The sequence below is a fragment of the Silene latifolia genome, chromosome Y, assembly GCF_048544455.1.
Source record: "Silene latifolia isolate original U9 population chromosome Y, ASM4854445v1, whole genome shotgun sequence".
Classification (NCBI taxonomy): Eukaryota; Viridiplantae; Streptophyta; class Magnoliopsida; order Caryophyllales; family Caryophyllaceae; genus Silene; species Silene latifolia.
This window is the reverse complement of record NC_133538.1, coordinates 317,699,642-317,714,033: the sequence shown is the minus strand read 5'-3', so window position 1 is coordinate 317,714,033 and position 14,392 is coordinate 317,699,642.

Genomic DNA, 14,392 nt, shown 5'->3' with positions numbered 1-14,392 from the left:
TTCCCAAGAGTTGATCCAACTTACTAAGCACAATTCCAAGATCAACAGAAGCTTGGACTATGGCATCACCTTTGCCCAGATTTTTCTTTGTCAATTTCCCATTTTGGATTTCCATATTTATTCAGGAAAGGAGGCCCGGAGTCATCTCATCACTTAGCTTCTCAACAGAGGGACTCCCTTTCAACACTAAACCTTCCTTCTCGAAAATTAGAGAAAGCCATATCCCATAAGGAACCACTATGTTCTTATCATAATTTCCGTCTTTAAATTCGGCAGCAATCTCATTAATGCGGTGGAACATGAGACGAGGAAGATTAATGGGAATGTGTTTGACAATATAATGAATGAGGAGCATGTCGAGGAGAAAGCATCTCCCTCGACTGTTGTTGCTAGGGACAAGGTTCCTAAAGACAAGATTGAAGATAAATCGAATTGGGGTAGGGAGTTCAAGGGCATAGACATTTGTAGGACCATGTTCATCATGAGATCTAATAACTTTCATAACCTTGGTAGATGTGACTTCCTCAACCTCACCCCAGTCACGTTTTTTAAAGGTTGTTAACCCAACATCAGTAAACTCTAAATGGGCCGGAAGTTGTTTGGTTGTGAGGACAAGGGGTTTTTGATTGATGTAGACCGAGAGGGTACCAGATGCAACATTAATCTTGACAGTAGCATAGAATTGAATAATCTCGGACTAGTACATATGGCTATACTTGTCCAACAGATTTATCCAACCCTGAGCTACCATGGCCTCTTTGAAGTACTTAAAGGTGGGTGAAGAGTCATACCAGGATATTTTCTATCGCCTGCCACTATGAAAGCAACAGTTCAGAATACCGTGACACAGCTTCAATGTTTCTTCGGAGAGATTAATGGAGTTAAGATGATTTAGGACATCATTTTTGAATTGATCGGCATGAGGTGCTACAATCATATCCATGCATGTATTGAGGGGAATCTTCTCCTCAATAATCTCATCTTAATTGATTTTGTCCAAACTTGGTAGATCCCGACGATACCGAGGTCGTTTGGGTGCCTTGGTTCTTGAGCCGGATCCCTTCCTTCTTTGAGTGACTTTGGATTTGGGTGGGGATGCTTCTGGTGTTACATCGTCATCATCACCAAATATTTCGATCATCTTTCTCTTGGATCGTGTCCGAGAGGACATTTTTGAGAAAAGTGGATCAAGCCCATCATCAACTTCCTTCCTAACATCGCAATCATCAACATTGATCACTTCTTCAACAGTGGATGCCTTTGTTGCATCAGTCTCATCCGGCACATCTTCCTCCATTCTTTCATTCACCAAGTCTTTTAAGACTTCATCAATATCATCATCCTTCTTTTCCTCACTTGATTTTTCTTCACTCTTTTCTTTTTCCTTTTTCTCATTTATCTCACTCTCTTTTTCTGATTTTTCCTTCATTCTCTTTTTCTTCTTTTTCATTTTTCTCACCGATTTCTCCCACTTTTTCTGATTTTTCTCCACTCTTCTTTTCTTTCTGTATTTCACTCTCCTTTTCAACATCATCTTCCCTATTCTCTTTCTCAATATTACATAAATCATCACCTTTTTCTTGTTTGTCTTCATCATTTTTCCCCTCCTTTTCTTTCGAGGTGCAACCTTTTGCTTTTGATTTCACACCTTCACAGTCATGCATGTTGGTGTCTTCTTGCTCATCAGACTCAACATCTGCTTCATGATCCAAATGAAGTGAGATGGGAAGTCTCCTTCCATAACCGCCTCTGCTACGCCCACCGCCTCATTTTGTTGTTGTTTTCTTTCGTGTAACAGTAGGCTTAACGGTAGCAGAGGTGGTGTCTTTGGTGGTGATGGGAATAGTTTCTGCAGCGGTTTTGGGAGCAATTTTTTGCTTTGCAAGAAACTTTGGATTAAAGGTGTTTCTAAGGTTTATAAGTTCCCTGGACAATCGAGGTTTTGGAGGCATATTTGAGTATAAAGGGATTTATTTGGACGGTTTTTGAGAATAAAGAGAGTTTTGAAAAGGATTTTTTTTGTTTTAGTGGATAAAAGGGATTGTTTGTGAATTGGCATGAAGGGCAATGATGTGTACGGTGGGGTTAAAGAGGGAGTTTAATGTGGTTTTGTGAGGGGCACGGTTAATGAGGGGTAGGTGGAGTGTTCAATTGTGATTGATGGGACATAAAGTGGGAGTGACTCAATGCAAAAGGAAAAAATCTTAAATGCAACTAAAGGATCTTGATTTAAAATGCACGGTTCATATTTGCATGCATATGATGTTTATTTTGCTAATTAACACATTAATTCCAACCTCTAGTCAATCATTGGCGAAAATAATTTTGATTTAGCTATATGTCACCTAGTAAACCAATTTCCGACCGAAGTGTTACGAATTGTTCTCTTTTCAACGGTTTTGTAAAAATGTTCGCAATTTGATTTTCCGTTTTACAAAAGCTTAGACATATATTACCCTTTTCAACTTGATCACGTAAAAAATGATGTCGTATGTCGATGTGTTTAGTTCGTGAGTGTTGTATAGGATTCTTTGATATACTGATTGCACTAGTATTGTCACAAAATATAGGGGTAGTCTCGAAAATAAGGCCATGATCATGCAATTGTTGACGTACCCAAAAAATTTGTGCACAACATAGAGCGGCACTTACATATTCACTTTCGGCCGTGGACAATGCAATGGTGTTTTGCTTCTTAGAAGCCCATGAAATGAGACACGGTCCTATGAATGTAGCAATGCCCGAAGTGCTTTTCCTATCCAATGTATCACCGGCATAGTCCGCATCCGAAAATCCTACAAGATCAAGTTCGTAGTGAGTTGGGTACCAAAGATATAGCCCTTGTGTTCCAATCAAATACCTAAAAATCCGTTTGACGGCTTTGAAATGTGATTCCTTAGGATTTGCTTGGAAACGGGCACAAGCATACACACTAAATTGTATGTCGGGTCGACTAGCGGTTAAGTAGAGTAAGGAACCGATCATACCTCGATATACCTTTTCACTAATGCTCTTACCATTTTCGTCCTTATCAAGCTTGAGTTTAGGCACCATTGATGTGGACATATGATTAGAATTAGTTAACCCAAACTTACTTAGCATTTCTTTTAAGTACTTTTGTTGATGAATCATTGTTCCATTTTCATTTTGTTTGATTTGAAGACCAAGAAAAAATCCAAATTCTCCCATCATACTCATTTCAAATTTGGAAGTCATTAAATCAGAAAAGTACTTATAAAGAATATTGTTAGTTGCTCCAAAAATAATGTCATCGACATATACTTGCACAAGCAACAGTTCATCTCCTTGTGACATGATAAACAACGTTTTATCCACGGACCCACGTAAGAAACCATTTTCCAATAGAAACTTTGAAAGCCTATCATACCAGGCCCTAGGAGCCTGTTTTAAACAATAAAGTGCTTTATCAAGTTTAAAAACGTGGTTGGGAAACTCGTTGTTTACAAAACCCGGAGGTTGTTCAACAAACACTTCTTCATCAAGGTATCCATTTAAAAATGCGGTTTTGACTGTGGGAAATAAGTCTGTATACTTCCCTTAAACTAGAAGGATTATAACGATTTAAAACAGATGATCAATGGTCATAAAATAAAATACATAAACAAAAGTAAAGGATTCAGAAATAACCTTTGGTCCTAGCAAATATGGCCTAAGAACAATATCAAAATTGATATTCGCCTATTAGTTGCACCCAAGACGATCTGAGATATGCCCTTTGATTATGCTAGAAATCAATCTAAAATTTTCTTTAAAATTTTATTGTCTTTGTGTTTTTGTGATGAGAAAGAGGAGGCAAGGTCAGAAAAAGCATTAGGTCAGAAATAATTCTCTACCTTTCTTTTTATATAGACCGAAATCTGGAATCAATTAGAAAAGAAATAACCTCCTAATTTTCGGCCAAACAGACCGAAAATAAGGAGTGTATTTTCCTTATTTTGGTCTTTCCAAAAATATATAATATGTGTTGAATTGTCATCTAGTGAGGATCGAACCCATGACCTCTTGGTATGTGTACCCTCACTATTACCACTATGACACATTCAGCTTGTTGATATTAAATACAACTGATTATATTTAACTACGAATTAACAGATTAATTCGTCCAAACTAACCTTATATATATTTAATTAAATATAACTTATTATATTTAATTTATATTTATTTTACGAATTGACAGTTAATTCGTCTCAACTTAATATTATTTAATTTTCATTAAATAATTATCTCATCAACACATTGACTAACTTTTTAGTCATTTTGGGCATCAATGTAATTATATTTCTATAACCACATTTCTCAAACACGTCCTATAGGTGTAACCTTTAGGGACCAGTTGATCACCGCCATCTGTATGATAATACGTCAAACTTTCTAGCAAGCCAACCGTTATTAGGTAAACGTTAATCAACTGATTAAATATACGAAGTATACCCTTGTGAACCTATAAGAGATTTACAAATGTTATCACACTAATTTGTGGAGGACCCCAGCTCCAACAAACTCCCACTTGTCCTCACAAGTGTATGTGCGATAACCGATTCTCATATCCTATAAAATTTCTCCCACTCAATGTAAAACAATTTGCAAATCCGAGTTCACAAAGGTCGTATTTTACAAGCGATCAGTATCAAGAGTGGTTTTCCCGACTAGAGAGTAACTTAACTGAGAAACGAATCAACATTCGAGCATGGCCATGCATTTCAGTTACAACTCCTCGAGTGGCCCTGAGAAATAACTATACCTGATAAGGGTTGGATATTTTCCTCAACTCGAATCCTGCAGATGTAAGTACAGTATGAAATGACCCAGAAAAAATCTACTTAGCCCCAGTTACGGTAGACCGTGAGAAAGAAACCAAAGTCACCCAAAAACTGCCTTAATCTCAAGAGACAGTTGATAGTCAAAAGAATCGACTCTAGGAACACAATGGATGTCCTATCCACGACCTGGCACCGAATGTTTTAAACATTTAGGACTCCATTATGTTGTCACAAAAAGTTGTCCTACGAGGTATCGTTATAATCTCGCATCTGTGATCGATCAGTCAACCGTTTGACTTATGGCTCGTTGAACCCACCATCAATCGACTGCACAATATAATAGCCGGAGTTATCAGCTCACATTGGCGATTACGGACCAAAACAAATATAATGTAATTCAGTTCACTTTGTGGTGTTCAATGTTGTCAGTACAATCCACATGAAAAACAAAATATTATTATAAAACCGATGAAGTTATAAATAGTATATGAAAAAGATAACGTATCGAATTCATAATCAACTACTATAACTTAGTTAAACGTTTAATTCTCATGGAAATAACGTGCCCTACATGCTTATCATAATTCAACGATTCAGTAGTAGAATCTGCTGCAACTCACTAAGAGTGAAGACGAACCGGACTAAGATCCGTTTGGAAGCTAGCATCTGCGTAACCGGTTGCGCATAGCTTAGTATCTCCTACATAAGTCAATACCCAATCCTTAGTCCTCCGTAGGTACCTGGATTCTTTTGGTACCGACTCGTCATACTCAATGCGTGTGCCACGTCTAGACGTGTGCATATCATGGCATATATGATTGATCCTATAGCTGATGCATAAGGAACACGACTCATGCGTTCAACCCCTTCAGGCGTCGTGGGTGACTGAGACTTGCTCAACTGCATCCCAGTCGTCATAGGAAGGTTCCCCTTCTTGGAGTTGGTCATGCTGAACCTCTCAAGAACCTTATCTAAATAAGACTCCTGACTAAGTGATAACGTCCGTCGTGATCTATCTCGGTAGATACGGATTCCAAAAATACGTTGTGCCTCACCCAGATCTTTCATCTAGAAATGGTTCTTCAACCATTCTTTAACCGAAGAAAGGAGAGGAATGTCATTCCCAATCAAGAGTATGTCATCGACATACAATATCAAGAATACAATATTGCTCCCACTCGACTTGATATATAAGCATGGTTCTTCGACCGATCGAGTGAAACCATACTCTTTTATCACTTGGTCGAAACGATTATTCCAACTCCGAGAAGCTTGCTTAAGTCCATAAATGGAACGCTTAAGCTTGCATACCTTCTTAGGATGTTTAGGATCTATGAAACCTTCGGATTACACCATGTACAACTCTTCCTCTAAATAACCGTTTAAGAAGGCGGTTTTTACATCCATTTGCCAAATCTCATAATCATGAAATGCGGCAATCGCTAAGATTATCCGAATGGAACGTAGCATGACTACAGGTGCAAAAATCTCATCATAATGCAATCCTTGCACTTGAGTGAAACCTTTTGCCACAAGTCGTGCCTTATAGATATCTGGTTGCGCGTCTACAGAACGCTTTATTTTGTAAAGCCATTTGCACTGTAGAGGTTTTACCTTATTAGGTAAATCAACTATGTCCCATACGTTATTCTCATACATGGAGTCCATCTAGGATTGCATGGCTTCAAGCCATAGCTTTGAGTCGGAACAGGCCATAGCACCTTTATAGGTAGCAGGTTCATTACTTTCTAGAAGTAAAACGTCATTCTCCTCGACCATACCAATGTATCTGTCCGGAGAATGAGAGTCTCTACCCGACCTCCTAGGTTCCTCAGAAATATTAACCGTCTCATCAGTTGGAGGTACAGCTTCCTCCATCTGTTCCTCGGTTGTTGGTTCTGGAATCTCCGACAGCTCGAAGGTTCTATTACTCATCTTGTTCTCGAGAAATTCTTTCTCTAAGAACGTCGCACTAGCCGCAACAAAAACTTGATGTTCGGTAGGCGAATAGAAGTAATCACCAAATGTTCGTTTTGGATAACCTATAAAGTATGTCTTGACCGATCGCGGGCCGAGCTTATCCTCGTGTCTCCACTTGACATAAGCCTCGCAGCCCCAAACCCGAATAAAGGACAAGTTAGGTACCGTTCCCTTCCACATTTCATATGGAGTCTTGTCGACAGCTTTAGACGGACTTCGGTTAAGTATAAGAGCAGCTGACAAAATAGCATAACCCCATAATGAATCAGGCACTACGGTGTGACTCATCATGGATCGAACCATATCAAGTAAGGTTCGATTTCTCCGTTCGGACACACTAATCAATTGAGGTGTTCCAGGTGGAGTTAGCTGCAAAATGATTCCACTGTCTTTCAGGTGTTGATCAAACTCATTTGAAAGATACTCGCCACCACGATCTGAACGGAGTGCTTTAATCTTTCTACCCAGTTGGTTCTGTACCCTATACTGGTATTCCTTGAATTTTTTAAAGGACTCACTTTTATGCTTCATTAAGTAGACATATCCGTATCTACTCAAATCGTCCGTGAAAGTGATAAAATATCTATAGCCATCTCTAGCGGTAATTTACATAGGTCCACATACGTCCGTATGTATGAGTCCTAATAGGTAACTAGGGCGCATTCCAACAACTTTGAAGGAAATTCGAGTCATCTTGCCAATGAGACATGATTCACACGTGTCATATGCAGAAAATCCTAATGAGGGAATAGTCCCATTATCGACGAGTTTCTTTACGCGTTTCTCATTTATGTGTCCCATTCGACAATGCCATAGATAGGTTTGATCTTTGTCACCAACCTTTAATTTCTTATTATTCATGTGTAATATTTCCGTGGTTTGATCTAAGATATAAATTCCATTCATGGAAACTGTTTTGCCATAAATCATTTCATTAAAAGAGAAAATACAACTATTATCCTTTATTGAAAATGCAAAACCGTCTTTAGCTAGTACGGAAACAGAAATAATGTTCTTAGATAAACTGGGTACATAGTAACAGTTATTTAAAGATAACTCAAAACTACTAGGGAGTTGCATTATATATGTTCCCTTCGAGGCAGCAGCAACTCGTGCTCCATTCCCGACTCGCAGGTCCACATCACCTTTTTCGAGAGGTATGATGTTCTTTAGGCCCTGCAAATGATTACACAGATGAGAACCACAACCAGTATCTAGTACCCAAGTTCCGAAACTTGCATGGTTAATCTCAATCATATGAATATAAGATGACATACCAACGGGAACGACGTGGTCTGCCTTGATGTCCTCACGGTAGACGGGACAGTTCCTCCTCCAATGTCCAGTCTTGTGATAATGGTGGCACTCTATGTCACCGCCCTTGCTCTTTGTCTTGCCCTGTGAGCCACTAGTCTCACCAGGCGCACTCTTACGGTTTCCTGGCTTCTTAAACTTTGACTTACCTAAAGCTAGGTCGCCATGAGCCTTGCCCTTACCTTTACCTTTGTTGTAAATTGTGAGAACATCCTGCTTCATGCTCCCACTCAATTTCATATCCTTCTCGGTCTATACGAGAAGGGAGTGTAGCTCGTGAGGACTCCTTTTCAAGTCATTCATGTAGTAGTTCGCCCTGAAAAGGGCAAAACCATCGTGAAGAGAATGAAGCATTCGGTCAATGACAATGCTCTCACTGATTTTACAATTCAGTGCCTCCAGCTTCTCGACATTCTCAATCATGTGAAGAATGTGTGGGCTAACCGGTTGGCCATTCTGGAGTTTCGCATCAAAGAAGCAACATGTATGCTCATATGTAACGATTCCCGGTGCCTTTGAGAACTCGTTAGTGAGCGTGGTGAAAATCTTGTTTGCACCTTGGCCAATGAAGCGTCTCTGCAAATTGGTTTCCATTGCAAAGATGAGTACGTTCTTTATCGCACCCGCTTCCATAACGAAATCACTATAAGCGAGTGACTCATTGATTCCTGCATTTGGGCCTGGGTTGACCGGTATTGGCTCAGTTAAATACCTGAGCTTACCGTCAACAGTAGCAGCATTCCGTAGTGCCGCCTCCCGATCCGCAAAATTGGACCCATCATTCTTTAGTCGAGTGGACTGATTCATTTGGTCCATGAACATTTTAAGCCAGGACGAACGATCTAGTGTGGCACTAGGCATTGGGATTGCGTTATTTCCAGCCATTTGTTGTAACAGTATAATTGATAATAAACATGTTCTACACTGCGAAAGAAGAATAAAAATAATAAGCATGTGCATCGTTTTAATTTTAAGTCTAATGAACTAATGTCATAACGCGAAGACTCAAAAACATTTATACAATTGACCTCCCTCAAGAATTATATAAATGACCCCAAGACTCAATTCTCTGTAAATTGATAAGCTAACCTGTTAGATAATTCTACCGTTAGAATTCCCGGTCGATAAATTTCTGTAAATTCTATCTTTAGTCCATCATAATCACGAGAAACTCTTCGGACTATGATGTTGAGGTAAACTAAGTCAACACAACTACTTACCCAACGTAGAAGGGGTCATATTAGGCCTACCGACGAAGAAGGGACTCATAGATGTTTGCCCTTATAAAGACTAATCTCAATTTCCGGTTTTTAGAGGAAGATCCCATCAACTATTTTTAATTCATTTTAAGTGAACTATTATCTAGCATGCGAGAATGATTTAAACTAAAGTGATGGCTTATAGACTGTGACATCTTCATGTCCATGAAAACTAACATACAACTATATGAGTCAATTTTCATGCATTTTAGTAGTAGGTGGTGTGGTTTTAGGCGGAATATGATGCAATTACTAACATGTGAATGAAAAGCAATAAAATGAAAAACGTAAAAAAAATACTTTAAAAGTCCTAGTGTGGCCTATCCTATCAAAATGAACAATAAATACAAGTTTGGAATCCATCCTTGGACCCGAGAAGCTTCTCTTGATGTTCCATCTTGATCCATGTAGCGGGAGTGAGCTTGAATATTCATCTTTAGTTTTCTTTGAAATTACAATAAATAAAATTACATAATTGACCTATTAATTACATTCTAATTTCAAAACCCAAAACTAAAATAAAGGAGATTCGAGATCTCATAATTACATAAAAAACATGTTTCCTTCATTACGAAAACATAATTGACTAAGGCCACACTAAGTATTACAAATTACAACCGATTGCAAAATTAAATACGTAAATAAAATTCATTCATTCGATTCATTCAACAAAATTAAAAGCATCAACTAAAAATAAATTAAACATACATTACACAATTCATTAATTATGTTGATTAATTTATCCAAACCACCTATTTAAATTAAATTAAGTGACAATTCCGCAATTTAATCACATTAATTTCATTTCAATCCATATTAAACTTGTAATATGAATTCTATCCGTCAAAATTTTAAACCGCTTTAAAATAACTCGGTATCATTAAATTGTGAACCGATTCACAATAACTAATTGGCCAAAATAAACAAATCCGATTTTTAAATTTCTCTCGGCAAAAAAAACAAAATTTTTTTTTTTTATTTTTCAGCTGTCACGGCTGAATATTTTTTTTTTTTTTAAAAAAAAAACCCTTTCCTATTTTAATTCGGTAAATAGGAAAAACAAGGAAAAACTTTCCATAAATTTTTCTCTTACTTTTTCGGCAAAAGGCAATAAAAAACTTTCCTTTTCGGTTTACCAAAAACAAAATTTAAAAAAAAAAAATGTTTTCCCCGGTAAACCCTAAAAAACGGCCTTACCCTTTTTTTTTCTTTTCTTTTTGCGGCAAGATGCCCTAAAACAAGATTTGATGACTAAATTGTTTACCTTTGCTATTAGCACATGATTAGCATATGAAATAATATACATGATCAATTTATATGCCAAAAACTATATAGCAAAAACAATCCTTTTATCATAAACATGATGATTCCATTTAATTTTAACTTAATCTGCATTAAATCAAAAACTACAATTGTTCATATGATAATTTTAACTGATTATAAACTATAATATGAAAAACAGAATGGAAAAATATCATCAAACAGAAAAAAAACGGCACAATAAAAATTTTCGAATCACAAAAAACGAAACCCTAATTTTTTCAAAAATCAGGTTATTGTTTACATACAATTTTTATGAAAATCATCAAGATTAAAATCGTAGCCTAGTTCTCTGATACCACTTGTGAGAAATAAGTCTGTATACTTCCCTTAAACTAGAAGGATTATAACGATTTAAAACAGATGATCAATGGTCATAAAATAAAATACATAAACAAAAGTAAAGGATTCAGAAATAACCTTTGGTCCTAGCAAATATGGCCTAAGAACAATATCAAAATTGATAGTCGCCTATTAGTTGCACCCAAGACGATCTGAGATATGCCCTTTGATTATGCTAGAAATCAATCTAAAATTTTCTGTAAAATTTTATTGTCTTTGTGTTTTTGTGATGAGAAAGAGGAGGCAAGGTCAGAAAAAGTATTAGGTCAGAAATAATTCTCTACCTTTCTTTTTATATAGACCGAAATCTGGAATCAATTAGGAAAGAAATAACCTCCTAATTTTCGGCCAAACAGACCGAAAATAAGGAGTGTATTTTCCTTATTTTGGTCTTTCCAAAAATATATAATATGTGTTGAATTGTCATCTAGTGAGGATCGAACCCATGACCTCTTGGTATGTGTACCCTCACTATTACCACTATGACACATTCAGCTTGTTGATATTAAATACAACTGATTATATTTAACTACGAATTAACAGATTAATTCGTCCAAACTAACCTTATATATATTTAATTAAATATAACTTATTATATTTAATTTATATTTATTTTACGAATTGACAGTTAATTCGTCTTAACTTAATATTATTTAATTTTCATTAAATAATTATCTCATCAACACATTGACTAACTTTTTAGTCATTTTGGGCATCAATGTAATTATATTTCTATAACCACATTTCTCAAACACGTCCTATAGGTGTAACCTTTAGGGACCAGTTGATCACCGCCATCTGTATGATAATAACGTCAAACTTTCTAGCAAGCCAACCGTTATTAGGTAAACGTTAATCAACTGATTAAATATACGAAGTATACCCTTGTGAACCTGTAAGAGATTTACAAATGTTATCACACTAATTTGTGGAGGACACCAGCTCCAACATTGACATCCATTTGAAAAAGCTTTATACCTTGATAATATGCAAAAGCTACAAGCATCCGTATGGCCTCAAGCCTAGCTACCGGTGCAAAGGTTTCATCATAATCGATTCCTTCTTGTTGGTTAAAACCTTGCACCACTAGTCTAGCTTTATTCCTTACGATTTCTCCAACATCATCTAGATTGTTGCGAAAGACCCACCGTGTACCAATTACAGTACGTTAGGAGGGCCTAGGGACAAGATGACATACCTTGTTCCTTTCGAATTGCTCCAATTCCTCTTGCATTGCTATCACCCAGCATTCATCAGTCAGGGCTACTGTGACATGGTCTGGTTCAATTTGTGGGATGAAAGCATTGTGTGCACAAAAATTTTGGAGCGATGATCTGGTTTTTATTCGAGAGGTTAGGTCACTGGTTAGGTTTGATAGAGGATGTGAGCTTTGGTGTTTCCATTTTTTGGGAATAAGTGAGTTAGAGGATTCGGTTTGTTCGTCTGCAACAGTAGAGGGCACTGTTACATGTGGATTGTTTGAAGGAGGTGATTGTGGTTCGTTTATGATTTGATTTGGCTATTCTTCACCATCCTTGTTCCCCCTGGATGAGCTAGCATCATCTTGTGTAGGAGGACGATTAGTTCCCCCTGAATTTTGGACATCTTCCTCATGCAACAGTGGCTCCAACTGTTGCTCAGCCTCTTCCACCACTTGATCCATATCATGTCGTGTCATACCAATCTCAAAATCATCATCATATTCATCATCCTCATCATCAACCTGTGAGTTTGACACAAAAAGACTAGATTTGTCAAATATTACATGAACGCTTTCATCCATTTTCATAGTCCTTTTCTTATAAACCTTATAAGCTTTACTATGATCGGAATAACCAACAAAAACTCCTTCATCACTACGTGCATCAAATTTGCCAAGGTTGTCTTTTTCATTATTGTGCACAAAGCATTTACTACCAAAGCATTTTAAATATGAGAGATTAGGTTTTCTTCCTCGTAGTAGTTCATAGGGAGTTTTCTCAATGATTTTTCTAATCATGACACGGTTGTAAATATAGCTAGATGTGTTTACGGCTTCGGCCCAAAAATTCTTAGGAACTTTAGAGCTAATGAGCATGGTCCTAGCCATATTTTCAAGAGTTCGATTCATTCGTTCTACAACCCCATTTTGTTGTGGGGTTCTTGCGGCCGAAAAGTTATGACTAACACCATTCTCATTGCAATAAGACTCAAATGACAAGTTCTCAAATTCGGTTCCATGGTTGGATCTCAATGAGATAAGTTTATAACCAAATTTATTTTGAACCTTTTTGACCCAAATTAAGAACTCATCAAATGTTTGGTCTTTAGAACTTAAAAAGAGAAGCCAAACAAATCTTGTGAAGTCATCTACAATGACACAAATATAGCGACTTCCACCTCTACTCACAATACGCATGGGACCACATAGATCAATATGAATGAGTTCAAGAGGTAAGGAAGTGCTAACAACCTTTTTGGATTTAAAAGTTTTTGGATTTAAAAGAGCATTTAACTTGTTTTCCTTTAACACAATCATCACAAACTGATTTAAACTGGAACTTAATGTTAGGAATGCCGTCAACTAGATCAAGTCTCTTGAGAGTGTTAAGTGTCTTAGCATTCACATGACCAAGTCATTTGTGCCAAAGCCAAGGGTCGTTCTTTTGAACACTCATGCATGATAATGATTGACCCGACGATGAATATAAATTAGTCATGTAGACATCTTTGACACGTTTACCTTCGAGTATGAGTTCTCTAGTTTTTCCATGGATGATTCTACATTCACTAGCAAGAAATTCAACAATATTACCTCGATCACATAGTTGTGAAATGCTCAAGAGATTGTGTTTCAAACCTTTGACAAGCAACACTTTGTCCACGCATAGTGACTTTGACTTACCTACTTTTCTAATACCAATGATTTCACCTTTCTTGTTGTCGCCAAAAGTCACCATGCCACCATCGTAGGCTTCTAGCGAGAGGAATGAGCTTTCATCTCCCGTTATGTGACGAGAGCATCTACTGTTGAAGTACCAATTGCTGCTACCCCTCACTAATGCCTATAAGAAATCAAACATTTAGTTTAGGAACCCAAACAAGTGTGGGTTCCTTCTTGACAACGACCTTTTTGACTTCCTCTTTCTTGATCCAAACTTGTTTAGCATTTTTAGTGTTTATTTCTAAGTCACGTACTCTTTTTTCACAACCATTAAACCCATGACCTGTTTTGCCACAATAGTTACAAATAATGTACTCAGGAAGACCGACATACTTTCTTCTTCGGAAGTCAGTTTTGCTTGGATCCTGGTTTCGAGTGCAACAGTGTGTGATACTGTTGCATTTGAAACCAAGTCCAGCTTTCTTTGCAAATTTTTCATATTCTTGTGATTGTTTTATGGGAAATTCTAAAAC